Source organism: Tupaia chinensis, unplaced genomic scaffold (assembly GCF_000334495.1).
Source record: "Tupaia chinensis unplaced genomic scaffold, TupChi_1.0 Scaffold144982_1, whole genome shotgun sequence".
NCBI lineage: Eukaryota > Metazoa > Chordata > Mammalia > Scandentia > Tupaiidae > Tupaia > Tupaia belangeri.
Genome location: NW_006204841.1, coordinates 149,613 through 177,036, shown reverse-complemented (window position 1 = coordinate 177,036; position 27,424 = coordinate 149,613). Strand labels below are relative to the sequence as shown.

The window sequence follows — 27,424 nt, the reverse complement described above, 5'->3', positions numbered from 1 at the left end:
TGGTTCCGTTAGTGGTGGTGGTTCCGGGGCTTGGACCGTGGCGAGCGCGCTGCGGCGAGCGTGCGACCCGGACTGTCGCCCGGGTTTTCCCAGGTCCCCGATCCTCGCCTCGCGCCCCCTGTCATCACCGAGGCTGGCGTTTCCAGATCCCTTTCCGCCAGTGACGCTGGGTTCTCTGGAGAGGGTCTTGACGCTCTGGCCCTTGGCGTGCCACTTCCAACACGTAACGCCGCAGAGTTTTTTCCGCTGGTGTAGAAGTCATCCTGTTAATATCACAGTGAGGGGAGTCCCGAAAGGTAAAAGCCTCGATGTCCCACCTGCCGGACGGAAGATCCCGTCAGGTTGTGATTTCTTGCCATTTGAATGCCATGCTGTACTTTAAGGTTTTCTAGGATTCTTTGTAAATAATAATAATAATAATAAAATTTTAAAAATCGATGTTTTCTTTTACAGTGAAAGAAAAGCACAAGAAGTGAAGAAACTTTTATAGTCATTGTTGATTTGACTATTAACGCCTGTCCTCGAAATTAAAGGTAATTTCAGTTGAAGATAATATTCTTTCACATTCTTGGTTTTGGTTTTGAATGATCAGAGGAGAAAATTGTGGAATATTTTCATTTTCCCTGTTGGGAAAAATAACATTCTTAAATGGATGCAACTTAGACTAGCTGCTTTCTCTGAAACTTAGCCCTTGAGACACCTTAAGTCTAGTTTGTTTTAAGATCTTGTTGGGGAAAGGAAATTAGTTAGAATAATCAGTAGTTTTCCTGAACAGAACGTTGTTAAAGGTTGGCTTGAAAAAGATAGACTAAAAATGTAAAAGAAGTCATTATCAGGTCCAGAAGAAAAGGACTGAAGAAGTTTTCTGTGTACTGACAAGGAATTATTTGAAAAATGTGTTATAAAGTGAAGAAGTAAGGTATAGGACAGTGTGAATGGTACGCTGTTTTGCGTGTTAAGGGGTGTGCAATGGCAGTATAAACTCGCGCTGGTTCTTCTGTTGTATGTATGAAGAAATGTGGGAGGAAACTGAAACACCAATAAAGATGAAGAAAAGAGGAGTAGTCTGATAAAGGAAGAGTAGGAAATGAGATGTGCCATATGTCTTCATAGCTAAAAAAGAATTATACTATATTGTGGGTTCATAAGCTAGATTGAACAAAAATTCTTACCCCTATAATAATTTGTGTGATTTTCGTTGCATAATTTATGGTCATTTTGGCCATTTTTGAAATGATTTTCCTTAGTATTTTTTTTTTTTTTTTAAGAAAAATCAACTAAAGTTAAAATGGGATAAATTTTATGACTGTTTAAATTTTTTAAGATCCTGAGGGGGGCCAGCAGGTGGCATGGTGGTTAAGGTGCTAGACTCCCACATGGCTAATAGAGGTTTGAGTCCTGAGCCTGGTGGCTTGCTTTCTTACTTTCCCTTGCTCCGTCTCTCTCTTCTCTCTCTGGTTAAATAGATAATGATGATAAATGAAATTAAACAAATGAATTTAAAAAACACCCTGAGATAATAGACAAATTTAAGTTTTAATTGCCAGAGGGCTCAAGTGTTTGCCAGAAAAGATGGGGAGAGGGAGAAAGTATCCCATAAGGGAGTAGTCATGCCACAATCCCTACATTTCTCTATCCTTCCAGTATCTGGGGTCTGCAGGCCTATGTGCACAGTTTTTTTTCAAGCTTCTGGGGTGGGGATTTGAATCCGAGTTGGCCATGTTGGATCTTACTCCCTTAATTACTAGGCTATGGGGCCAACCCAACAATTATATCCCTTAAAGATGTTATATTTTGCCTTGCTTAAATATATAATGACACTGTTTATATTTCACATTATAGACGGAGTATGCTGCTTTCAGAGTGTAGTTTGTGTCCTCCCTTTTTTATTAGGAGTCATAGTTGTATAAAAATTTTACTTTAATTAGTCCTAAAGTTTCTTGACAAACAGAGAATATGAACACTTCATTAAAATGACAGTAAACTTAATTATCTTGGGTAGTTGGCTTTTCAGGTTGGGAATTTTTTTTCTGTTAAGGAAATCAGACATAAACCCCAATGAAATGTACAATGTTTGTGTATATGTGTATTTTTCTAAACATTTTCTACAACTATGGGTTATTATAAACATTGTCTTAATGGTTTTTTAGCTTTGCCAGCCTATTCTTTTTAATGAGGTTTTAAAATTGAAAAACAGGTTGTTAAAATAGATTTAATTTTAGCAGGGGATATTCAAAACTGGTGACTAATATTGTATAATCCAAGTAGTGAATAGAGAGTAGTGGGTGACAGTTTACATGGACATTTTTAGTAATGTTACTATTGGATTGTTGAAAAAGTCGTGACGCATTTTTGCATAGAAAAACAGAAAAATACGTCATGACTTTTCTGATGATCTAATGGTATTAATTTTTATTCTGTAGGATAGAGTAATAGTGTTATTCTTATATGGTAGTTATCTAGTAGACAAACTTCTGCAAAATGGGACTTAATTTTCTTGGACATCCTTGTGAGTCCACTTGATTTTTTTTTGGAGAAGTTTTTGCTATAGGGCCATGTGCTCGCCAGAAAGACACAGAGAGACATAAAGAGAGAAATCACCCCCCTCAGGGGGGATGGCCACTCCGCAATCCCTTCTCCATTCTCCTCTCGGGATCCTGGGCATGCACCCAGCGTGAGTTTAGGCCACCATGTCCAGGACTCAAACCGTGGTTGACTACGTGGGAGTCCAGTGACATAGCCGTTACGCCAACTGCTGGTTCCCCATTCGATCTTTATGAAAAACAGAATCACATTTCTAAATTATTTTTTAAATTACAGAAGAAAATTTTTGATCATGAAAAGTTGAAAGAATACAATGTATCTTTTTTTTGAGGGGGGGGAGAGGTTTTCGCTATAGGGTGCATGCGCTTGCCAGACAGACAGAGACAGAGGCAGAAAGTGAGAAATCACCCCCCCCCAGGGGGGATGGCCATGCCGCAATCCCTTCTCCTCCATTGTCCTCTCGGGATCTTGGGCACGCACGCACACGCGCCCGGCATGGGTTTTAAGCCACCGGGTCCGTCCGGGATGGGGATGGGGATGGGAGTCCAGTGACATAGCCATTACACTAACTGCTGGTTCCCTGAATACAATGTATCTTAAGTAAATGAAAACTCCCTTTACAAGCTTTCACTTCTGTCTTCTGTCCCTATCCCTTCAGTGTGTAACCTTCTAGGTCTTTTTCTGTACATTTACATATATGTCCTTTTCAGTCACGAAAACTGAATTGTCTGGAGTGATTGTCTGCTCTGCCAGTTTGCCTCTATTTTGGGCTCGGTTACTACCCACAGGACAGGGAGATGACCTGCAGTATGTCAGAAAGTTTAACATCAGATGTACACCTTAGGACATGCTCATCTCTTTCACTGTAAGAGGCCAGCCATTGTGGAAGCATTTGCATGGTTTTTAGGGAGGTCACACTGATGTGAGCTTTAACTGGTATAGATTGAATTGGCATAAATACTGGATTCCATGACTTTTACAGGACTTCAGAGTCGAACTTGTAGAATCTTTCTTCCTTTCTTTTATTGCCAAAGTGTGTATGTAATCCCTAAAGACAGGGAGAAGGAAAAAGCTCCTCAGTGGGGCGTAATCAAACCAGAACCTTTTCTCCTCCATTTCTCCATCCTGTAAGGATTTGGGACATGCACATGCACCTGGTGTGTTTCTTAAGCTCTCAGGGCTAAGGCTGAAACCAATGGGATTGATCATTTGGGATATAATTCTTAACCAGTAGGTTATAGGGCCACCCTTGCCTTTTGACCTGGTCAGTGACTTATCGGTTAATCTTTGATTTGATTGTCCGTACTTACAGAACACTAGGAAAGCCCCTCCCCCCAGTACCTCTGCCTTTGCAGGTCCTCGGAATTGAACCTGAATAGACGATCCTTAACTCAGGGACACTGACTGGCTTGGACAGAATCCAGCCTTTGAAGGGGGAAGGAAGAAACGGCCCTGTGGTCTCACTTACACTTAATTGATAGTAGACAGCATTTTCCTCTTTCTCTTCCCCAGAACACTACCTGTCCAGTAGTTTCAGAGGGTTTTCTTATTTAAAAACAAAACAAACAACCAAAAACCAAAAACACATAAGCTACAAAGAATTATCATGTCTTCATTTTTCATTCTTTTTAGGTGATAGAATTTCCAAAAGTACAGGATACTCGCCAGACAGACAGAGACATAGAGACAGAAAGCGAGAAATCACCCCCCAGGGGGGCTGGTCACACCTCAATCCCTTCTCCTCCATTCTCCTCTCGGGATCTTGGGCACGCACACACACGTGCCCGGCATGAGTTTTAAGCCACCGGATCCGGGATGTGAACCGCGGTCGACTATGTGGGAGTCCAGTGACATAGCCATTACACTAACTGCTTGTTCTCAGCCAGCATGTATTTTCATCTGTTGGGCCTGTGATTCAAACCACAGTAGGCCATGTGGATCTGGTTTCCTTAACCACTAAGCCTCAGGGTCAGCCCTATCTCCATCTTTTTGTTTTTGAATTTGCCAGAGGGCACATGCACTTGCTGGCGAAAGGGAGAAAGTGAGAGAGAGAAGATGAGAAACAAGTCCCACGGTGATTTTTAAACCTCAATCTCTTCTTTGTTTCTTCTTCTTTTTGGTATTTTAGGCATGCAAAATCCCTACTCCACATGCACCTGGTGTGTGTTTCAAGCTGTGGGGTCTAGGACTCAGACCACGGCAGCTGGCCATGTAGGATCCAGTCACTTTAACTACCATGCCATTACTGACTGCCTCAGTCTTTTAGTTTGCTCAGTTCTTGGCTCTTAATGTAAGGAGTTGCATCATTATTAGCAGGTATCTGAGCAGAGGCTCCAAAAAGTCTATGGAAAAAAACCTGCATTATGAAGAAAACTATGCATAAATTTCAAAAAATTTTACACCAATATAAACTTGTATTTTAATTTTGTTTTTCTACTGGCTTTTTGAAATTACTTCTTATGAGACTGAAAGCTATTTTTTTCTAATGCTTTCTTACTGGCAAGAGCCACTTGCTGTTTTTTGTGTTTGTTTTTTATTTTTTTATAAAATTGCCAGAGGGTACATACACTCACCAGAGAGAGAGAGGGAACTACCTCCAGTAGGGTGTGGTCATGCCACAATCCCTTTTCTTCCGTTTCTTCTTCCCATCAGGACTTTGGGCACTGGGCACATGTGCTTCAGTGTAGTTTTTAAGCTACTGTGGGGTAGGATTCAGGAGGTCAGCTACGTGGGATCCAGCTCCCTGTGCACAGCACTTCACCTCTACACCGTGGGGTTAGCCCCTTTCTCTTTGTCTTTAATGATAGCACATGTGTACACATGAGAGAGATGAGAGTGAGGGAAGGAGACGGAAGGGCAAACACCCTCAACTGGGTCTTATCACCGATGATTTCGTTTCCCCGGCCCTCCAGCTCCTCAGGACCCTTGGTGCCTATGCATACACCCAGACTGTTTCAAGCTGACATGACTGTCTGAACCTGTGGTTGGCTCTATGGCTTAGAGCTCTTGTAGGGCACTTGCATTGCCACTCCAAAGTGGCTGGGCCCATTGCTGTTTTATTTGATATTTTAATGCAAACTCTACAGTCTTTACACTTCAGGATCATTAGAAGTATTAAATTAGGAAATTCTGTCATTTAACTTTTTTTTTTTTAACCATCAATGTATCAGACCGTGTTAGTATTAAAATTGTTTCTCTTTTGTTCTTCCCTCAAAGCACATACTTAATGTAATCTCTCCCCACAATATTACTTCTGGTGCTGTGTCAAATAAAATATTTGCTGTATTTTAATAAACAACATTGTGGGTGAAAAGTCAAAGTTCTGCATTATAGCAAAAACACCTTTTATTGTTTGTGTTCATTTCCTTAGAGTTCTTTGCAGATGCATAAACTTTTTTTTTTAAGAGATTTTTGCTATAGATTACATGTACTTGCTGGAGAGACAGAGACAGAAAGTGAGAAATCACTCCCTGGGGGGGGATGGTCACACTGCAGTTCCTTCTCCATTCTCCCCTTCAGATCTTGGGCACACATGAACACACACCTGGTGTGAGTTTTAAGCTGCTGGGTCCAGGACTCGAACTGTGCTCAGCGTGGGAGCCCAGCGATGTAACCATTACAGCATCTGCTGGTCCCTATTTTTTTTTTAAGGATTATTTATTTGTTTATATTTATTTATTCACTTATTTTAATTTGACCAGAGAGAGACAGAAAGAGAGAGAGAGAGAAAGCAAGCCAGGAATACAACCATGGTCAGCCATGTGTCCAGTGCCTTAATCACCACACCACCTACTGGTTCCCCTAAACTATTTTTTTAAATGTCTTTTCTTGTAGGGATTATACTGATGGACATTGCATTTCACCATTTTTTTTTTTTAAGTCTAAATTTTTAGAGGGAGTTGTATGAATTATTTACAGGGCACTTTTAAGTGTCAAAGCACTTTGATTCTTACTAATTGACTGTAATTATATAATGAGATTTATATTCATAGATTGCTTTATAAGCATTTGTAATAGCCCTCTTCAGTATGCAGATTTGGTGGATAGAGATTCCTGTTTTTCTCTATGTTTTTGATTATGCGAATGTTAAATTATCTAATCTTACTGTCATAAATACAGTCTCAACTCTGATCTATTACTTTAGTTATATGTTTCACAAAGAGATCATTTTGGTTGTTATTTGAAGGCTTAGAAGTCCACAGATAAAAGTCACTTGTAAGGGGCCAGCAGGTGGCATGGTAGTTAAGGGCGCTGGACTCCCACATGGCCAACCGTGGTTTGAGTCCCGGACTACCTGGTGGCTTGCTTTCTCACTTTCCCTCTCTCTCTCTCTGTCCCTCTCTGGTCAAATTTAAATAAATAAATAAAGTTCAATGAAAAAATTCTTTAAAAAAAAAAAAAGGGAAAAAAAGTCACTTGTAAAAAAATGAATTTTTTTAAATTGCCAGAGTGCATGTGGAATTGCCAGAGACAGATGGAGAGAAAGAGAAGGCACTTCCCAATGGGGTATGGTCACGCTGAAATAGTTTCTCCTCCATGTCTCCGTCCTGTCTGGATTCTGGCAGGAACACATATATGCAGATGCTTCAGGTGTGTTTTTCAAGCTGTTGGGCCCAGTACTTGAACCTGGGTCAGCTTGTGGGATCTGACTCCCTTAACCATTAAGCTGTGGGACTGGCTCAGAAAAATACATATTTAGGAATTACTTTTGACTTTTATAGTAAGCAGTTTGGGATATGATTTACTTTTTTTTTTTAGAAATACTTTATTTTTCAATGTTAGTAAGGTCAGATAGACAAAAATTTCCCTTTTTCAGAGTTCACATTTAATCAAGTTCTTAGATATTTCACAGCTACTCAGGTAGTAGAAAATGAAAATACAGGTTGATACATATGAAAAGGTTTGTGGTTTTCTTTTTTTCCTTTTTTAAAAAAACAATTATTTTATTTAACTTTGTTTCTTTTAATTTAAACAGAAAGAGATAAAGTGAGGAAGCAAGCTGCCAGGTCCAAGACTTGAATTGCAGTCGGCCATGTGGGAGTCTAGTGCCCTTAACCACTGTGCCACCTGCTGGTCCGGTTTTGTGGGTTTTTTTTTTCCCTCCAAAAAGCACAAATGGGGTTAAACCATTTGCCTAGGTATCATTTACTACAAATTTATTATTTGTATTACAATATGGTTTAACGTAAAGAATTGTCTTTGTTTCTTTCTTAATCTCTCCCCCTCGTTAACACATCCCTAATGTAGAAAAGTTGGAAAACACTGAAAAAGCACAGATTCAAAATTTAAAATATTGCTGGAAATTCTACAACCAGGAGATACCACTGTTAATCTTGGAATGACGTCATGCATTTTATTTAGCTGTTATACGTATATGTACACTGATAGACACATGACATTTGCAGAAATAGGTAAATTGTATTACGAACTCTTTGATTGACTTAACAGCGAATCATCATGTTTTTATATCAAGATTAGTTTTAAAAAACTATAGTATTCTCATATATGTTTGTGGAATAATTTATTCTTTTTTTGTAAGACACTTAAATTGTTTTCAATTTTTAAAATAATAAATACTGGAACCAGCAGATGGCAAAATGGTTATATCACTGGACTCCCACATAGTTGACCACAGTTCAAGTCCTGGACTTGGTGGCTTAAAACTCACACCAGGCATCTTTCTCCTGGGATGGCACAACATCCCAGAAGGAGAAAAGGTTGTGGTGTGGCCATCTCCCTTGAGGAGGGTGATTTCTTGCTTTTTGTCTCACTGTCTCTGGGGAGTGCATGTGTCCTTTAGCAAAAATTTTCTTTGTAAAGTATGTTTCACTTTGAACTGTATGAAAATATTTTGTTTGTGAGCATAAATCATTTAAATAACAATTTTCTTATATAGGCCTTCTAAATAGCATGGAATGGTGAAGTAGTCTGTTCACATAGTTAAAATTTAAGTGCTAACATTTTTCATGATGGTCTAAGTTCAATAGTTTCTGAAGTTGCTCCAAAACCTAGTTCTTCAAATGGAAATTCTAAATACCAAGAAAAAGTCCTCTATCACACAAAGGATTGACATGAGCTTTATGAAGGATAGTTCATTCAAATCCTCTGCCTATAGTATTGGATTGTTGGAAAAGTCATGACACATTTTTGCATTAAAAAACAATAAAATTATCATAACTTTTCCAATAGCCCAATACTATTGGTTCTTACATGCCCTGTTTAAATTGGGGAGAAAAAAATATTATGTTAGGCTTCCATTTAAAGTTTATTTCTTCAGGGAGGTGGTTCCCCTAACACAGTATTCATATTCCAGTCAACTCCCTGCCCTAGCCATCTTAGATCACAGGTATTGCAGGTCCCCAAAGAGAATAGGGAGATCTTGGGATGCCAAATCTAGAACTTGTCCTTGTGGATCCAGTTGTGTTACTTCTGTTACTACTGTCTGTTCTGGCTCTTTTGTTAAACTATTTTTCTTTTTTTTTTATTACTATACTTTTTTATTTACATATAATTATGCATCTCTTTAGGGTATGATATATTTTCTTTAAATATGTATACAGCATGTAATAAATTGAGGCTATAAACTTTCCTCCCTACCTTCAACATTTAGCGTTACATTGTATTGTGAACATTCAGAATTTGCTCTGCTGGTTATCTTAGAAGTATATAATGAATTGTCAGTGATAGTCCTTATTGTGAAATACAGTTGTAAAGAAAAGCAAAGTGGTTAAAAATTAGACAACAAAAAGTCTCATAAATTAATGGGGATGGATTTTTTTTAAAACAAAGATAATCTTAACATAGCCAGTGAAAATGATTTGCTATTTCCATGTAGAGGTTTGTGGGAAATAAGAATTTATAATCTGAAAAGATCTGTGATAGCAATCACTGGTCTAGTTATACATAGGTAAAAATTGTACATAATAACTCATTAGGAAGAGATAGAAAAAGAAAACTTTTAGTCACTGTGAGTTCTTGTAAGACCATAGTACTTTTCTGTGCGTAAAGAAATATGTTCTCAAAACAAAAAACAAATTTGGAAAGAGATATTTAAAGGAGAAGACATGATAAAATCAGTGATTTGGTCATTTACAGGCTTTACAAAGTTTTTTATTTTAGCCTTCTTTAAATTCATTCCAAAGAAAGAATCAACTACTTGTAACATTTTGTACTTTTCATCTGTTAGATGGTTTTATACAATGAACAGTGGTTATAATAATATATCAATGCAATATGAAACCTATGGAGACAACTCTAGCAATAATTGGCGAATTTGCACTTAAACCTGCTTGTGGTAAAATAGTTGAATCTGAATTTTTAGCTTTTTAGTTGGGGGATTTAGTACTGACCTTCAGTGTTATTATCAATATATGTGGACTTAACCTCATCCTTTTGCTACTCTGTTTTTTTTTTTTTCCTTCTGATTCTTTTATGTTGCCTTGCTTCTTTTTATCTCCCTTTGATTTTCCTGGTGTAAGATTCCCTTAAGTATTTCTTGAAGTGCCAGTTTCATTTTGGTGAATTCTTTAAGCATTTGTTCATCTGGGAATGATTTTCTTTTTTCTCTTTCCCATTTGAAGGATAACCTTGCCAGGTATAATACTCCTGTCTGAAATTTTTTTGGAGTTTTAAATGTGTCTTCCCATTCTTTTCTTAAATGTATTGTTTCAGTCAATAGATTCCATGTTAGTCCAGTGGAGTAACCTTTTTATGTAACTTGTTGTTTCTCTCTGGTGATTTTTACCAGTTTGGCTATGATATGGCTTTGAAAAATCTTCTTATGTTGTGTCTATTTGATATCCTTTTATTTCCTGGATTTGGATATCTGTATGCCTCTCTAAACTTAGAAATATTTTGGCTAATATGTCATGGAAGAGATTATTCTATGCCTTTACCCGTCTCTCTACCTTCTGGAATACTTACTGTATGGCTATTAGACTGTTTAATGGTGTCTAGGATTTCCCAAAGGTTGTCCTGATTTTTAATGGTTATTCTATTGTTTTCAGTTGTTTGGACTGAACTGGAGGTTTTCTCCTCAAGGTCAAAGATTCTCCTTGTGGTCTAATCTGCTATTGATACTTTCAAGGGAGGTTTTGATTTTCTGCAATGTATTCCTTATCTGTTTGATTCTTTTCCAGTATGTCTATCTCCTTATATAGTTCCTCCTTCAAGTCATGGAAGGATTTTCTCACCCCCTGAAATTGGTTGTCTGTTTTCTCTTGCATCTCATTGAGTATTTTTACAGTGAATATTCTGAATTATTTTTCTGACATTTCTGTGATCTCTTCTGTTTTATCCATTGTTGATGAGGAGTTACTATGTTCCTTTGGGGAAAACATAATTTCTCAGGACTCTGATTTTTAATCATCGTGGTACTTCCTACTTCTTGGGAGTAGGTTTCTGAAGCTGTGTGCTCATGCACTTCCCTATGGTGTGAGTTAGCTCTGAGCTAGTTTCCCTTCTTTATTTTGGGTGGAATCCACAGCGGGAGTTTGGGGTTTAGGTTTTCAGAGGGGTATTTCTCTCCTTTTGCTGCTGTGGGGTTCCGTGGCTGGAGTGGAGGGTTGTTGTAAGAGAATTTCTTCAAAACCTCACTGTCTTCAGGTGCCTAGTACTGTGTACCCAAATGTCTTTGCTCACAGTGTGTCTGCAGGTTGACCTGGACAGATAGGATAGTAGGTGGTAGCCCTGCATGCATCAGCACAGGTGGTGCAGCAGCTCCTACCTTCTATTTCTGGGACTGCAGGAAACAGATTGTAGTCCTTAAAGGCCATAGCAGCCCCTCCTCCTCCACTGCAGGCTGGGTGGGGGTCCCTGCTGGTGAGCTAAGGCTGGGTGGCCTCTGCTTCCTGTTGCTCCTGGATGGGCGAGGGGCACAGTGGTGTTAGCACATGTGGAGCAGCAGCTTCTACCTTCTACGCCTAGGACTGCCTATCAAGCTTTTTTATTTTTTTTAAAGAATTACTCATTTAATTTTATTTATTATTATTATTTAATTTGAGCAGAAAGAGAGGGAGAGCGAGAAAGAGAAAGTAGGCTGCCAGGTCTGGGACTTGAACCATGGTTGGCCAGGTGCGAATCCAGCACCTTGACCACTAGGCTACCTGGTGGCCGGCCCCTGCCAAACTTTTATTTTTTCCATTTTATTCATTGTCATTATTTATTTATTTTTTTAATTGAAGTTGACCAGAGACAGAAAGAGAGAAGGAAAGTGAGAAAGCAAGCTGCCAGGTCTAGCACTTGAACCACTGTCATCCATAAGGGAGTCCAACTGCTTTAACCACCATGCCATTTGCCAGCCCCAACCCTGTTGAACTATTTTTAAGAGAAAATAGGTATCTTAAAACTTACTACATTATAGTTGACCCTTGAAAAGCATGGATTTGAACTTTGTGGTTTCTCACTTATATGCAGACTTTTTTTCAAAATCAATTCATCTTGTAAACAGATGATATAAACTTATGTTATCAATAAATATAGTACAGTATCATATTTTACCTTGTGCTTTTCTTAATATTTTTCTCTCACTTTTCTTTTTTTTGGGAGAGGTATTTTTGCTATAGGGCGTGTGCACTCGCCAAAAAGACAGAGAGAGACAGACAGAAAGCGAGAAATCACCCCCCGGGGGGATGGCCACACCACAATCGCTTCTCCTCCATTCTCCTCTTGAGGTCTTGGGCACACATGCACATGCGCCTGACATGAGTTTGTGCCACCAGGTCCAGGACTCAAACCGTGTTCGACTACGTGGGAATTCAGTGACATAGCTATTACACCAACTGCTGATCCCTCTCTCATTTTCTTGAAAGAATACAGAAGATAATCTGTATAACATACAAACATACAATATGTAATTACATGAGATACTTGACTCTATGTTATTGGTAAGGCTCTTAGTTAATAACAGTAGGCTATTAGTAATTAAATTCTGGGGTAGTTAAAAGTTATATGTGGTTTGGCTCTATGCTGTGGTGGTGAAGGCAGTGTGATTCCACACAGCCAACCACATGGTTCAGATTCCGCTCTTGTGGCTTGAAAAACACACCAAGTGCATGTGTACATGCCCCAGATTTCGACAGGACGGAGAAATGAGGAAGGGACTGTGACATGACTATGTGCTTTGAGGAGGGCTTTGTCTTTCTCCCTGTTTCTCTTTCTCTCTAGCTCTGGCAAGTAGATGCACTCTCTGATAAATTAAGAAAAAAATTGTATACAAATTTTTGGATGAGTCAGGGGTTGATGCCTCTAACCTCTGCTTTGTTTGGGGGACAACTTGCATTTAAAAAAATTTGTTTTTAATATTTATTTACTTATTACTATTGTTATTATTTTTTAATGTGACAGAAACAGAAAGTGAGAAAGCAAGCTGCCATGTTCAGGATTCGAACCACGGTTGGCCATGTTGGAGCCAGTGCCTTAACCACCACACCACCTGCTGCCCCCCCGCCCCCCCAATTTTTTTTTTTTTTTTTTAATTTGCTGGAGTGCTGGAGAGAGAGAGAGTGAGACCAGGAGAGAACAAGCATAGCATTCTCCTGGGGGATGGTCACCCCACAATCCCTTCTCCTCTATTTCTCCCTCCTTTCTGGATTTTGGGCATGCACGCACATATGCCCAGTGAGTTTCTCAAGCTGCGGGGTCTGGGACTTGAGAACCACACAGTCAGTCATGTGAGATCCAGCTGCCTTAACCACCACACCACCAGCTGGCCCTCAAGTTGTACTTTTATTTATTTATTTTTTTGCTACAGGGCATGTGCACTTGCTAGAGACGAGGGTCGGGGGGGATGTACTCCTGAGGGAGGACAGTACACTACAGTCCTTTTTCCTTCGTTCTCCTCTTGGGATTTTGGGCATACACACACACACACACACACACACCTGGCATGTTTTTCAAGCCACTTGGTTTGCAGCTCAAATTGTGTAGTCAGCCGTGTGGAATCCAGTTGCCTTAACCTTTCACACTATCTACTTGGCCCAAATTGTATATTTAATGTGTTTTTTTAATGTCTTATCTCTTAGAAGTTATACATTGTCATATGGTTTTATAGATACTCTTTTTGATAGTGACTGGTTTCAGTGCTTTTAGCTTTTGTCAGGAAGCTAGGAAATTTTTAAATGTTTACTATTTCCCCTGTTTCCAGTGACATGAGCAGATTGTTAAAATATCAGGTTTGGGACCCAGCAGGTGACGTGGTGGTTAAGGGCGCTGGACTCCCACATTGCCGACAGTGGTTCAAGTCCTGCACCTGGTGGCTTGCTTTCTCACTTTCCCTCTCTTGCTCTGTCTCTCTCTGGTCAAATAAAATGAATAAATAGAGTTAAATAAAGTAATTCTCTTTTTAAAAAAATTCAGGTCTTATTCTAATACAGCATCTTGTTAGTTATTACTTGAAACTCAGTGGTAAAGACAGCAAGCTACTTTAACAGGGCTTTATATTTACTTGTGTTTATAGCATGGTGTTGTGAGTATGAGTGCAGGACTCTGTAGCTGGCTTGTTGGCGGTCAGATCCTAGCTTTATTACTAACTGGCTGGCTGACTGTGGGTAAAGTGGGCCACCTTTTGGCACCTCGATTTCTCATCTATAAAGTGGAAATAATACTAGGATTAAATGAAAATGTAAAATACTTAGAAAAACAGGTATTTATTACTAAATGTTCAGTAAGTTAACTGTTCAATAAATACCAGCAATTACTACTTCTTTTACTTTGTTAGTTTTACACTGAATACCGTATGTAGTTCTTTTTTTTCCTCCTGACTTAAATAAGTTTGATTAGAGGTTTTTTTTTTTTTTTCTTTTTTTTCTTTTTGGAGAGGTTTTTGCTATAGGGCGCGTGTGCTCGCCAGACAGACAGAGACAGACAGACAGAAAGTGAGAAATCACCCCCCGGGGGGGATAGCCACGCCGCAATCCCTTCTCCTCCATTCTCCTCTCGGGATCTTGGGCACGCACACGCGCCTGGCGTGAATTTAAGCCACCGGGTCCAGGACTCGAACCGCAGTCGACTACGTGGGAGTTCAGCAACATAGCCATTATGCTAACTGCTGGTTCCAGAGTTTTATATTTATATAGAGAGTGTGACCTTTTTAATATAACTTTTAATAATAAGTTAATAGACCATGTTTCTTTCTTTTTTGGGGGAGAGGTTTTTTGCTACAGGGCGCACGTCCCTGTCAGAGAGACAGAGAGACAGAAAGCGAGAAATCACCCCACAGGAGGGATGGCCACACCACAATCCCTTCTCCTTTTGGGATCTTGGGCACGCACGCACACATGCCCGGTGTGAGTTTAAGCCACTGGGTCGGGGACTCAAACCGCGGTTGACTGTGTGGGAGTCCAGCAACACATAGCCATTATGCTAACTGCTAGTCCTTAGAACATGTTTCTAAGCTGCAATATAATGTACATTTCTTTAGAAAGTCTTTGCCATTCTGTTTAAAACTTAAACATGAACCAGCAGGTAGCATGGTGGCGAAAGTGCTGGACTCTCAAGACTGACCATAGTTTGAGTGGTTCAGCAACTGGAAAATCACGCTGGACGCATGGGCATGCATGCCCAAAATCCCAAGAGGAAAATAGAGAAGGAATTTCAGAGTGGCCATCCCTCCCCAGAGTGATTTCTCATTTTCCCTCTCACAGTCTCTACTGTGAGGGCACATATCCTATGGCAAAAACCTTTTTTTTTAAAAAAAAAAAAAAGAAAAGAAAGAAAAGAAATGTTAGTTGAATGCTATTAGAAGAAGCTATTTAGGATAAAACTTTAAATGAAAAAATATTAAGACTTAAACCTTTTTAAAGCTGTTTTCTTGGGAGGGGAGAAGAGGGGCGATGGAGCCTTTGACAGTCCTTCCATGCTGTGATCCATCCTCTCCCCTCCCAGCCACCCAGGGTCACCTGCTTGTCAGGTGTATTTAAGTCAACCCACAAATGGTACCTGAACCTCCCATGTAGTTCCAGTACTGTGCAGGGCACCCTATGCTTGCACCTCTGCAGCTGGGCCAGGACTCACATTTTATTTTGCAACTTTAATAATCATGTAGTTCAATAGAAATTCTATAAAGTGGGTTTTGGGTGTTTTTTTTAACAGAGATTTTTACTATAGGGCATGTATGCTAGCCGGAGAGTCAGAAACCAAGAAATTACCCGTATAGGGGGTGGTCATGTCACAGTCCTTTTTCCTCCACTCTCCTCTCAGGATCTTGGACACTTGTTTTTTTGGAGAAGTTTTTGCTATAGGGTAGGCGCACTTGCTAGAAAGACAGAGAGAGACAGAAAGACAGAAAGCGAGAAATCACCCCCCAGGGGATGGCCATGCCGCAATCCTCCCTTCTCAGTTCTCCTCTCAGGATCTTGGGCATGCACTCACACGTACCCAGTGTGAGTTTAAGCCACTGGGTCTGGGACTCGAACTGTGGTCAACTACGTGGGAGTCCAGTGACATAGCCATTGTGCCAGCTGCTGGTTCTGGATCTTGGGATCTTAACCACACATACCTTACGTGAGATTTAAGCCTCCAGGTGAGGGACTTGAACAACATTTGGCTATGTGGGAGTACAGTGACATAACCTTTACACCATCTGCTGGTCCCAAATCTATAAAGTTTTATTAGATGTAAGAAGAAAAATAGAAGAAATATTATCAATGAAAAGCTATTTCTAATTCTTATATGAAAATTTTGTTTAATCAGAAATGATGTATTTGGAATTATATGCAAAGGAATAGAATTTATCATATGAAGTAAGTTTACATTATTAGGTTTTTTCTAGACTTGATAAAATTTTTCTTTTCTTTTTTTTTTTTTTAAGGAGTTTTCGCCATAGGGCACGTGCACTCGCCAGGCAGACAGAGACATAGAGACAGAAAGCGAGAAATCACCCCCCCAGGGGGGATGGTCACGCCGCAATCCTTTCTCCTCCATTCTCCTCTCGGGATCTTGGGCACGCACACACATGTGCCTGGCGTGAGTTTTAAGCCACCGGGTCCGGGACGTGAACCGCGGTCGACTATGTGGGAGTCCGGCGACATAGCCATTACAAGCTAACTGCTGGTTCCCCAAATTTTTCTTTTTTGTAACTTAATTTGTTTATCCTCATTAAAATTTATAATACTCATCTTTTTCTTTTGAAAATAGTTTTATGGTTTTTGTAAAAGTGTCTCATGTTCATTGCAGAAAAATTAAAATACTAAAAACCATAAAGAATGTGATTTAAAAAGAAATCCCCCAAAATTTTAGAGAAAAGATCTATTATTTTTAAAGAATTATTTAATCTTATTTATTATTATTATTGTTATTTAAGTTGCTGTAGGATATGTGTGCTCACCAGAGAGAGGCAGAGAGAGAGAAAGTGAGGAAGCTGCCAGGTCCGGGATTTGAACCATAGTTGGCCACATGGGAGTCCAGCATCTTAACCACCATGCCACTTGCTGGTCCTGGGAAAAGCCCTATTAATGTATTTTTTTCCCCCTATATATATATTTTTTTTTTGAGAGGTTTTTGCTATAGGGCGTGTGTGCTCACCAGACAGAGAGACAGAGACAGAAAGTGAGAAATCACCCCCCCAGGGGGGATGGCCACGCTACAATCCCTTCTCCTCCATTCTCCTCTCAGGATCTTGGGCACGCACGCACACGCACCCGGTGTGAGTTTTAAGCCACTGGGTCCAGGACTCGAACCGCCGTCAACTACATGGGAGTCCAGCGACATAGCCATTACGCTAACTGCTGGTCCCTTCCCCCAATATTTTTTAAGGTGTGTTGTTGTGCATGTGTATGCCCAGATTAGAATTTTATTTTTCTCTTCAAATATAAGCATAGTAAACTTTCTCTAAGTGCTTTGAATTTTTGTTTTATTTTTATATAGTTCAAAATACTTCTTAATATCCCTTAAATAACCCTTTGACTTATGGGTTATTTAAACATACATTAGTTTCAACATATATGACGGTTTTCCAGGTATCTTTTTGTTATTTTTAATTTAGTTCCCTTGTGATGAGAGCTTTTAAATTAATTGAGATTTGTGTTATGGCCCAGAATATAGTCTGTCTTGGTAAATGTTCTGAGTGTATTTGAAAAGAATGAGTATTCTGTTGTTGGAAGTAGTGCTCTATAAATATCAATTAGGTCGAGTTGGTTGATTGTGTCGTTTATGCCTCATAACTTTTGATCGAAAGCCAGACATTGTATACTACAAAACAAACAACGCAAGCCTTACCAGGTAATGGCATTTTCTGCTAGAGGGCATTCATCCTTCCTTCTAGTCAGTCGGAAGAATAAGAGGGCAATCACCTTAAATTACATGGAAGCTGGGTTTGTTGTGTTAGTACTTGGTAGAACTCTGCCTCTAATTTGCCCTTGTTTCTCAGGTATGATCTTCCAGGGCTTTCAACTAAAGCCTTGTCTGTCTCTTTTAACAGTGCCAAAGATGGGAAATTTCATTTTGCTTTGTAGAGCTTTTTCATTTAACTGTTTAACCTCTTCCCCTGTACAGTTTTTATATGTGACAAATGTCTTGAGGGAGATAGTAGACCTGAGCTCAAGGTCCCGTGATTTTGTAATTCTGTTACTGCATCCCTGTGTGAACACCAAAAGCTCTCCTGGCTCCTCTGTTCCTCAGTAGCAGCATTCTACACTGGCCAAGCCCCCTTTTGTTTTGTTTTTGGAGAAGTTTTTGCTATAGGGAGCATGGGCTCACCAGAAAGCGAGAAATCACCTCCCAGGGGAGATGGCCACACTGCAACCCCTTCTCCTCCATTCTCTCAGGATCTTGGGCACGCATGCTGAGTTTAAGCCACAGGGCCTGGAATTCGAACCATGGTCAACTATATGGGAGTCCAGCGACACAGCCATTGTGCCTCCAGTTTTTACCACCTAGGCAGAACCTGTAATCAGGCAATACTACCAGGGAAAAACACACGTGCTGATTATCTGCACACCTTTAAAAGATTTCCCCACTGTCTGGAATTAGAGGCCATGTTTGTTTCCTCTGCTTTCATAGCTCTCTGTTGCATTTAAAAATATGGGTTACCTAGGTATATGGTGTCACTGGTTTAACTTTAACCTCCCTAGGGTTGGAGAGAGCCAGCTTGGTAAATTTTCTGCCTTCCTCCATTCTCACCTACAGAGTGCTTCAAGGCACAGTGTTCCCATATAGCCTGTCTGGAGAGAGCCTTTGTGACAGAATTAACTGTGATTCTGTAAAGCTGTAGGCATCTCAGTACTGCGTGTCCTTTATTTGGTTGACCTTGTTCCCTCTTTTACTTCCCTGAATCTTGCTGCTCTGAAATTGCCATCACCTCCTCTCAGAAAGCACCAGTCCATAAACTTTGCCTCAGGTTTGGGACCTTAACTGAGAGAGTTCTTATCAAAATAGCAGATCCACATAGTGGTATTTTTGGAGTTGGTCTGTTCACTGGCTTGATCTGTACAGTTAGAACTGTTGCTGGTAGTAAGCGAGGTGGCAACGACCCTTGGATGCTGTTGGCATCATAATTCTAAAGCTTTCGTGTGTGGTTAACTGAGGTTTAGGTTCCTGGAAGGCAAGGTGTTTGGAGAAAACAGATGTTTCGCTTTGACTGGTGTGAAGGCAGTGATAATTTTAAGAACTGTGACATGAGGTTTTTGCTTTTGATGATTTGGTGGCCTTAAAAAAGAAGTTAGTAAAATTGCAGGCAGCTAATTGCCAACTTCAGATACACTCTGGAGGCCGTAGGGTCTCTTATCTCACTGATCTCAAGGAGTATGTTGCTAGCTAGTCATTGGCTCTGAATCCGATTACTAGGGTGACAGAACTGGAACATGCAACCTTGACAGGTCCCTGTGTCTAAGTCAGGGTCCTAGTCAGACCACCCTGTGCCTCAAAATTTTGAACCCAACAATACCTGCTGAAATCTCTTGGCTATAACACACATTTGCTTTCCTCTTTACAGAGACAGCAGTCCCCCATCATTGCTTGAACACTGTGCAGTAACCCATCCAGTGAAAGAGCTTTGTTCAGGGTGCTTGGTTCGAAGGGTATTGGGGAGGGTGGAGGCAGAATACAAGGTTGAAGGGCAGAAATTGCTTGACCCGAGGGTGTTCCCTGCTGACAGGGAATCCACAGTTGCTTGTGGCATTGAATGGGTTCTGATAGCTTGCTGGTTGTCTTAGCCTGTTTGGCTGCCATAGTAAAACACCGTAGTCTGAGTAATTTATGAATAGAGATTTATTGTCCACCATCTCAGAGGCTGAGACTATAAAATCAAAGCACCAGCTAATTCAGTTTCTGGTAAAGACTTGTCCGCTTTGAAGATATGCATTTTAAATGTTCTCAAGTGGTGGCGGGAGGAATGAGCTCCCTCTGGCCTCTTACAAGGGTACCTGTCCCATTCATGAGGGGGGGACTTTCCTGACCTAGTCACCTTCTAAATGTCCCACCTTTTTAACATGCTCACATTAAGGATTACATTTCAGTGCAAGAGTTGGAGTACTTGCAGTACTAACAAGTGCTTTTTCAAGCCTGGTATATGCCCACAGGCAATTTTTTAAAGAAAATGATGTCATGAGGAAAACAGATATTTGGAATTTCTTTTTAGAGTTAACATCCTGTGGGGAAAACTTTGGTAGACCTCTTCTTGGGCACTGGTCAAATAAATTCTCCCTTTTTGCTCTTTCCTACATTCACCCCAGACAGGCTGTCTTCTTATGATTCAGCATAGCTTGGTAATATACCACCCTTGTTTGCTGTGTTTCCTTATATGCCTTACTTCCTTTTCACATTTTCTTCCTATCCTGGCTGCCTGCACCCTTTCTTCCCAAAGTGTCAGCTTATCACCTTTGTCTTAGGTTGTCTTTTATCTTTTTTAAGAATTATTTTTTCTAACTTTATTCTTATTTATTTATTTTAGTTTGACCAGAGAGGGACAGAGTGAAAGTGAGTGTGTGTGTGTGTGTGTGTGTGTGTGTGTGTGAGAGAGAGAGAGAGAGCAAACTGCAGGTCCAGGACTTGAACCGTGGTTGGCCATGTGAGAGGCCATGGGCCCTTAACTACCACGCCACCTGACAGCTCTTCAGGTTGTATTTTTAAAGCTGAAACAGTAGCTTCCCAATTTCTTTGAACACAACCTAAGATAAATTTTATGTCATGATCCAGTATACATATGTACACTCATATATCTGAAAAAAACTTTCAGGAAATATCCACACTATTACTAGGTGTTCTTTACTCTTTTTTTCTGTATATTTAAAAATTACTGGTTATGGGACCAGCTGGAGTGTGGAGGTTAAGGCGGCTGGATCCCACATAGCTGACTGCCTGGCTTAAATCTGACCCAGTGGCTTGGAAACCACCTCAGGCGCTATACATGCATGCCCAAAATCCTGAGAGGAGAATAGAGAAGGGATTGCAGTGTGGCTATCCCGCCTCTGCCAGTCTCTGTTTCTTTGAGAGTATGTGCCCTATAGCAAAGTTTTAAAAATAGGGGCCAGCAAGTGGTGTGGTGGTTAAGGCACTGGACACTCCCACTTGGCTGACCACGGTTCGAGATCTGGACCTAGAGGCTTGCTTTCTCATTTTCCCTCTCTCTCTGTGTTTCTCTCTGGTCAAATTAAAAAATAAATGAGTGGATAAATGAGTGAATGAATGAATAAATAAATAAATTAAAATAGGGGCCAGCATGTTAAGGTGCTAGACTCCCACATGGCTGGCTGTGTTTCTAGCCCCAGACCTGGTGGTTTGAAAAGTTAGGCACATGTGCATGTGTGCCCAAAATCTCAGGAGGAGAATGTTAGAGAAGGGATTGCTGCATGGTCATCCCCCCAGGAAGGTGTGTTATGTGGAGCAGCAGCAGCAAGGAAGGGGAGCTTAGGAAAGGGGAGTGAGAGAGAGGGAGAGTTTAAGCACAATTTAATAAAGGTTCGATTCACCCTTATCGTTAAATAGAGATTCAATTCACTAGCTGCCCAAGCAGTTACAGCCAGTCTGTGCTCTAGCCCATGGAAGGAGGACTCAGGTTTGCCTTTCAAGTTACTTTAATCATACAGGGAAAAAGGGGGCTTACAAGTCACAATGGGATGAGCAGCGCAGAGCGTCTTATGCTGGTGAGGCGACAGGGAGTGCAGTCCGCAAGGGTGAGAGGGAGGCTGAGTGCTGAGTCTGCTGGGTGTCTAGGAAGCACAGGCTGTGGTGCGGTGAGCTGGTGAGCTGAAGATGAGCTCCATGATGATCTTAGAGATCGATGGTGGTGGTGGCCACAAGATGACAGAGGGCGAATGAGGAGGAAAAGTCCACCCGGTGATCCTAGAGTACGGAGGTGGAGGTCGGGGCTAGTGGCCGACAATGGAGCATCAAAGATGGACAGCGCAGAGGGCCATCTGGGTGAGGAGGAGTCAGTGTGCAAACCGGCAGAGCCTCTGGCTGCAAGGGAGGTCTTAGATGCAGCAAGACGGGATCTGGCCGTGGAGGACAGAGCCGATGAGCTGGGCTCAGGCTCCTCTTTTTATGTCTAATTTTGATAGGCTCGTGGTGACTTGACAAAACTATATTTTTGTAACATTTTACATGTAAGTTTATGGGATTTGGGTCAGAACAGTGGGGTTTGTTTACATATTTTTGCCAGTCGTGGGGCGGGGGGTGAAGCATAGACCACGCTTACGTCCCTGGTGTTATTAGTCAGCATATGGCTAGTCTGCTATTACCCTACTGCTAAAGCACTAGGGTGTTGTCTGAATGTCAAATTTCCAGGAATATAACTAATGCCAGGCTGAATGTACTACAAAATGGAGTCAGGTATGCTCTCAGCGAGCAGCATTACAATCAAACATTTTCTTCACAGCAAACTACTAACTTAGCCATTAAACAATATATCAAGTGTAACAATTCTTCACAGCAAGTAAAACAACATATTAGGTATAACAGGGTGATTTCTCATTTTTCCTCTCTCTGTCTCTCTCCTGTGATCACATGCACCCTATGGCAAAAACCTTGCCAAAAAAAAAAAATACTGGTATAACCCACTGTGTTGCTGTACTAAAAATATTTATAATCTTGTTAGGCTATTGATAAGTTGTTGTTCTCCATAAAGTTATACCAGTGTATACTCCTGCTAGCAATGTATGAGAGCAGTGCCCAAAAGCTGGCATTATATAAATGCTTTCAAAATTCTACCCCTAGAGGGAACCAGCAGTTAGCATAATGGCTATGTCGCTGGACTCCCACGTAGTCGACCGCGGTTCGCGTCTCGGACTCGGTGGCTTAAAACTCACGCCAGGCGCGTGTGCGTGCGTGCCCAAGATCCCGAGAGGAGAATGGAGGAGAAGGGATTGCGGCATGACCATCCCCCCTGGGGGGTGATTTCTCGCTTTCTGTCTCTGTCTCTCTCTGTCTGGCGAGCACACGCGCCCTATAGCGAAAATCTCTCTCTCAAAAAAAAAAAAAAATTCTACCCCTAGAGTATGTGACTCATCAGTGTCCTCAGACTTGGGCAACACCTGTCCTCCCTGGGGATAGAGTGCCTGTGCTTTAACCCAACTCCTTTTCTTTCTTTTATTTATCAGAGGGTGTGTGTGTTTGCCAGATAGAGACAGAGAGAGAGAGAGGGAGAGTGAGAAAGCACCCCTTTATGGGGTGTGGTCACACAATCCCTTCTCTTCTATTTTTCCCTCATGTCAGGATTTGGTGCATGCACAGAGATTCAGCCAGTGTATTTTTCAAACCACCAGGCCATGCACCAGCTCTCAGTGCCTTTTTTTTTTTTTTTTTTTAGCAGTACTAAGAAATGTGGCCCAACAAAAGGCTTGGACGTTAAGGTGTCTGGATCCCACATGACCGTCTTCACGGTTTGAGTTCTGGATTTGATGTCTTGAAAATCATGCTGGGTACCATGTGCCAAAAAATCCCAAGAGGAGAATGAATTGTGGTGGGGCCATCTTCCCTGGGAATAGTAACTTTCATTTTCCTTCTCTCTTTCTGTCTGGCCCTCTCTGGCGAGTACCTTTAGCAAACTTTTTTTAAAAAAGAGAGAGAGAGAGACACCATTGGCTTAGGGCCAGCAGGTGGCATAGTGGTTAAGGTGCTAGACTTCTTCCTGGTTGACTACAGTTTAAGTCCCAGACCCAGTGACTTGAAACTCACTCTGGTGTGTATGTGTGCATGCCCAAAATCCCGAGAGGAGAATGAAGGAGAAAGGATTGTGGCGTGGCCATTGGTGGGGGGGTAGGTGGTGGTATGGATTTCTTACTTTCTGTTTCTCTATCTCGGTCTCTCTTGTGAGTGCACGTGCCTATAGCAAAAAAAATCTTTAAAAAAATAAAAAGAACAAATCATTGCCTTTCCCTAGGGTTTTACATTGTGTTGTTTTCATTAAGACCACTACCTTCCAGTCTTTTGTCAAAGTGTCCCATAAAAATGAACTTTGAAAAATCTGTGTACTCTTTTGCATGTTATTTTTAGCATTTTATTTGAAAATAATTATAGATTCACAAGAAGTTGCCAGGACCCTGTGTATCCTATACCTGGTTTCCCCATTGGTTGCATCTTACATAGCAGTAATACAGTATCAAAACCAGGAAATTGACATTGGCATAATGTGTTCACAGTTCTTTTTTGCAGTCAAGATACAGAGTGATTCCTCCACCCTAAAGATCACTCTTATGGTATCTCTTAGATAGCAGTCACACCTTCGACCCCCAAGATCCCTAGTCTCTGGCCTTCACTAGTCTGTTTTCCATCTCTATGTTGTCATTTAGAGAGTGATATATAAATTGATACATAAATGTGCTTTTTTTCTCATTTATTAGAGTGCCTTTGAGAATCATCCAAATTATTATTATTATTTTTTTTTCCTTAAATGAGAGAGATTGGGAGGTGAGGCAGAGCAAGGGGAGAAGGTGGTATTTTTTGACATGGTCTTCCTGCTCCAGCCTCTTGGTTAGCTAGGATTGCAGCTGTGCGTGCCCAGCTGGCCTGTTTAGGTCAGTCTGGTGTCCAAATCCAGGCCTCTTACGCCACCTCAACTGGGCCAAGTTCCTTTCTGTGGCCAAATAGTATTCCATATATGAATTATTACAGTGTGTTTAGCTATTCACTTATTACAGGACACTTATCTTGTTTTCAGTGTTGACTATATTAAAGCTAAAGCCTTGGGACCAGCAGTTGGCATAATGGCTATGTCTCTGGACTCCCATGTAGTTGACCCCGGGTTTGAGTCTCGACCCGGTGGCTTAAACTCACTCTGGGCGTGTGTGTGTGTGTGTGTGTGTGTGTGTGTGTGTGTGCGCCCAAGATCCAAAGAGGATAATGGAGGAGAAAGGATTGCCTTGTGGCCATACCCCCAGGGTGTGATTTCTCACTTTCTGTCTCTCTCCCTCTGTCTGGCAAGTGCATGCGCCCTATAGAAAGACAAAAACAAAAACAAAACTAATGCCTCAGGGCCCAGTAGGTGGCATGATGGTTAAGGCGCTGGACTCCCATATGGCCAGCCCAATTCATGTTCTGGACCTGGTAGCTTGGAAAGTCACACCAGGCACGTGTGTGCGCATGCCCCAAATCCCAGGAGAAAAATGGAAGAGAAAGGATTAGAGTGCGGATCTATCCCCTGTAGGCTGTGATTTCTCACTTTTCTTATCACTGTCCTCTCTTTGGTGAGTATATGTGCCCTGAGGCAAAAGTCTTAAAAAAAGGGAAAAAAAATAATAACAGAAAAGAAAACCAAAAATCTACACTGCTAAGGACTGCCATGTGTAGATTTTTCTTTCTCTGGGGTGATTACCAGAAGTACTGGGTCGTTGGAAAAGTCATGACACATTTTTGCATAGAAAAACATAGGAAAATATGTCATGACTTTCCCATGACCTAAAATAATTGTTGGATTGTCTGGTAAGTAGATATTTAGATTTTTGTTTGTTTGTTTTGTTTTTTGTTTGTTTGGGTTTTTTTTTTGAGAGGTTTTTGCTATAGGGCGCGTGCGCTCGCCAGACAGACAGAGACAGACAGAGAGATAGAAAGCGAGAAATCACCCCCAAGGGGGGATGGCCACGCCACAGTCTCTTCTCCTCCATTCTCCTCTCGGGATCTTGGGCACGCACGCACACGCGCCCAGCATGAGTTTTAAGCCACTGGGTCCAGGACGCGAACCGCGGTCAACTACGTGGGAGTCCAGCAACATAGCCATTACGCTAACTGCTGGTCCCTGTTTTGTTTTGTTTTAATGCCAAAGAGTAAATGTGCTCACCAGACAGAGAACCTGTCAAAGGATGCGATGTGAAGTCCTTGGTTCTTTGGGTCCAGATCACTAAAATTAGCGACCTGTCCCTAGGCGCAAAATAAAGCTACAACCACAATAAAAGTAGGTAGGAAAGAGAATGTAATAGGAAAGAAAGATTTTAGAAAACAAATACACCCAAAAGACCCTTGGGTGGGCAGGTTGCTGGGTAGCAACTGCTGCATTTGGAGCTGGATTAGGTGTTATTTTTATTATCAGAGGTGGTCATGAGCATTTACCAGTGGGAGGTCTATCACACTATCTATGTCCTTTGTTTAAATTCCAGGGCTTTTTCCTGCATTTGCGCTTTTCTCTCACAGGTGAAGAATTTGAGGAATTTGATTACCTATTTGCACATGCCCAGTGTGAGCCTTGATATTTAGTTAGGATAGACTGCCCAATTAGTTTATTGCCCCAGTGGGAATCGGGATGTTGACCAAAATGTTTGGCTGGATCTTTTTGTATTTAGAGGGATGATAAGAGGGAAATTTACAGTCATCCCTATTGTCTTCCTCAGGTACCAAGCAAGAAAAATGGAATTTGCCTCACCTTCCTGGCTCCAGGAGCTGGGTGGGAAGAAGGCATCTCATGGAGGGTCTGGTTGTAACTCCTGGTAAATTGTGATTGATGTGACATGTGTCCTGCTATCCTCTTAGGGCTGCTGCTCATGACTAGCTACTTGCCTATCACATTCCCCCAGTGGGGCATGATCACACCTCAGTCTTCTTTCCTCCTTTCTCTATCCTGTCAGGATTTTGGGTGTGGACACATGCCCAGCAGGTTTCCAGAGTTAGGATTCAAGCTGCTGTTGGCCACTTGGGATCTAGCTCCGTATGTGAAGTGCTCCAGGCCAGCCCATATTTAAAGTTTAAAGAAACTCAAATATTTTCCAGAGGGGCTGACCCATGTTACATTCCCGCCAGCAGTGGATGACAGACTCAGTTTCTCTGCCTCCTCATTGGCATTTAGTAATGTCATGATCCTTTATTTTTTGCTGTTCTGATAGGTGCATAGTGATAGCCCATGTACTTAAATGCCATTCATGTATCCTTTTACATAAAATGCTTCTGCATGTCTTTTGCCTATTTTCTCCCTCCCTCCTTCTTTTTTGTTTTTAGTTCTTGCTGTAAGGCTCATGCACTCACTAGAGAGAGAGAAAAAGAGAAAGTGAAAAATCACCTTTCCCCCAAGGGGAATGGCCATGCCACAGTCCCTTCTCCAGTCTCCTTTTGGGCACACACACGTGCCCAGCATGGTTTCCAAACTGTGGGGTCTATGTTTTGTGCCACACCGTCGGTCATGTGGGTCCAGCCATCTTGACCACTATGCCAGCAACGGGTCCATTTTGCATATTTTCTGATTAGATCATTTAGTTTGTTACAGTTTAAAGAACAAGGCAGGGATATCTGTTCTTAGCACTGCTATTCAACCAAGTACTGGAGCTTCTAGATAGGGCAATAAAGTACAGGAAATAAAATGTGGCAGCTGGATCGTATATGACCTGACAGCGTAGTTCAAGTTCCGTAACCAGAGGCTTGAGAAGCATGGCAGGCATGTGTTGTTTACACCCAAAATTCTGAAAGGAGAGATGGAGAAGGAATTATGACATGATCATTCCCCATGGTGGGTGTTTTCTTTGCTGTC

General features: G+C 41.3%; 1 protein-coding gene across 3 annotated transcripts in view; it reads left to right on the top strand.

Annotated features, from left to right (window-relative positions):
* The first annotated feature begins 453 nt into the window (after window positions 1–453).
* The window catches only part of CLOCK (clock circadian regulator), a 125,238-nt gene continuing 98,267 nt past the window's right edge, over window positions 454–27,424 (top strand). For all 3 annotated transcript variants that reach the window (XM_014583887.2, XM_014583886.2, XM_014583885.2), the window contains exon 1: window positions 454–533. The gene's annotated coding sequence lies outside the window, so the exon portion shown is untranslated. The remainder of the gene's footprint in view (window positions 534–27,424) is intronic.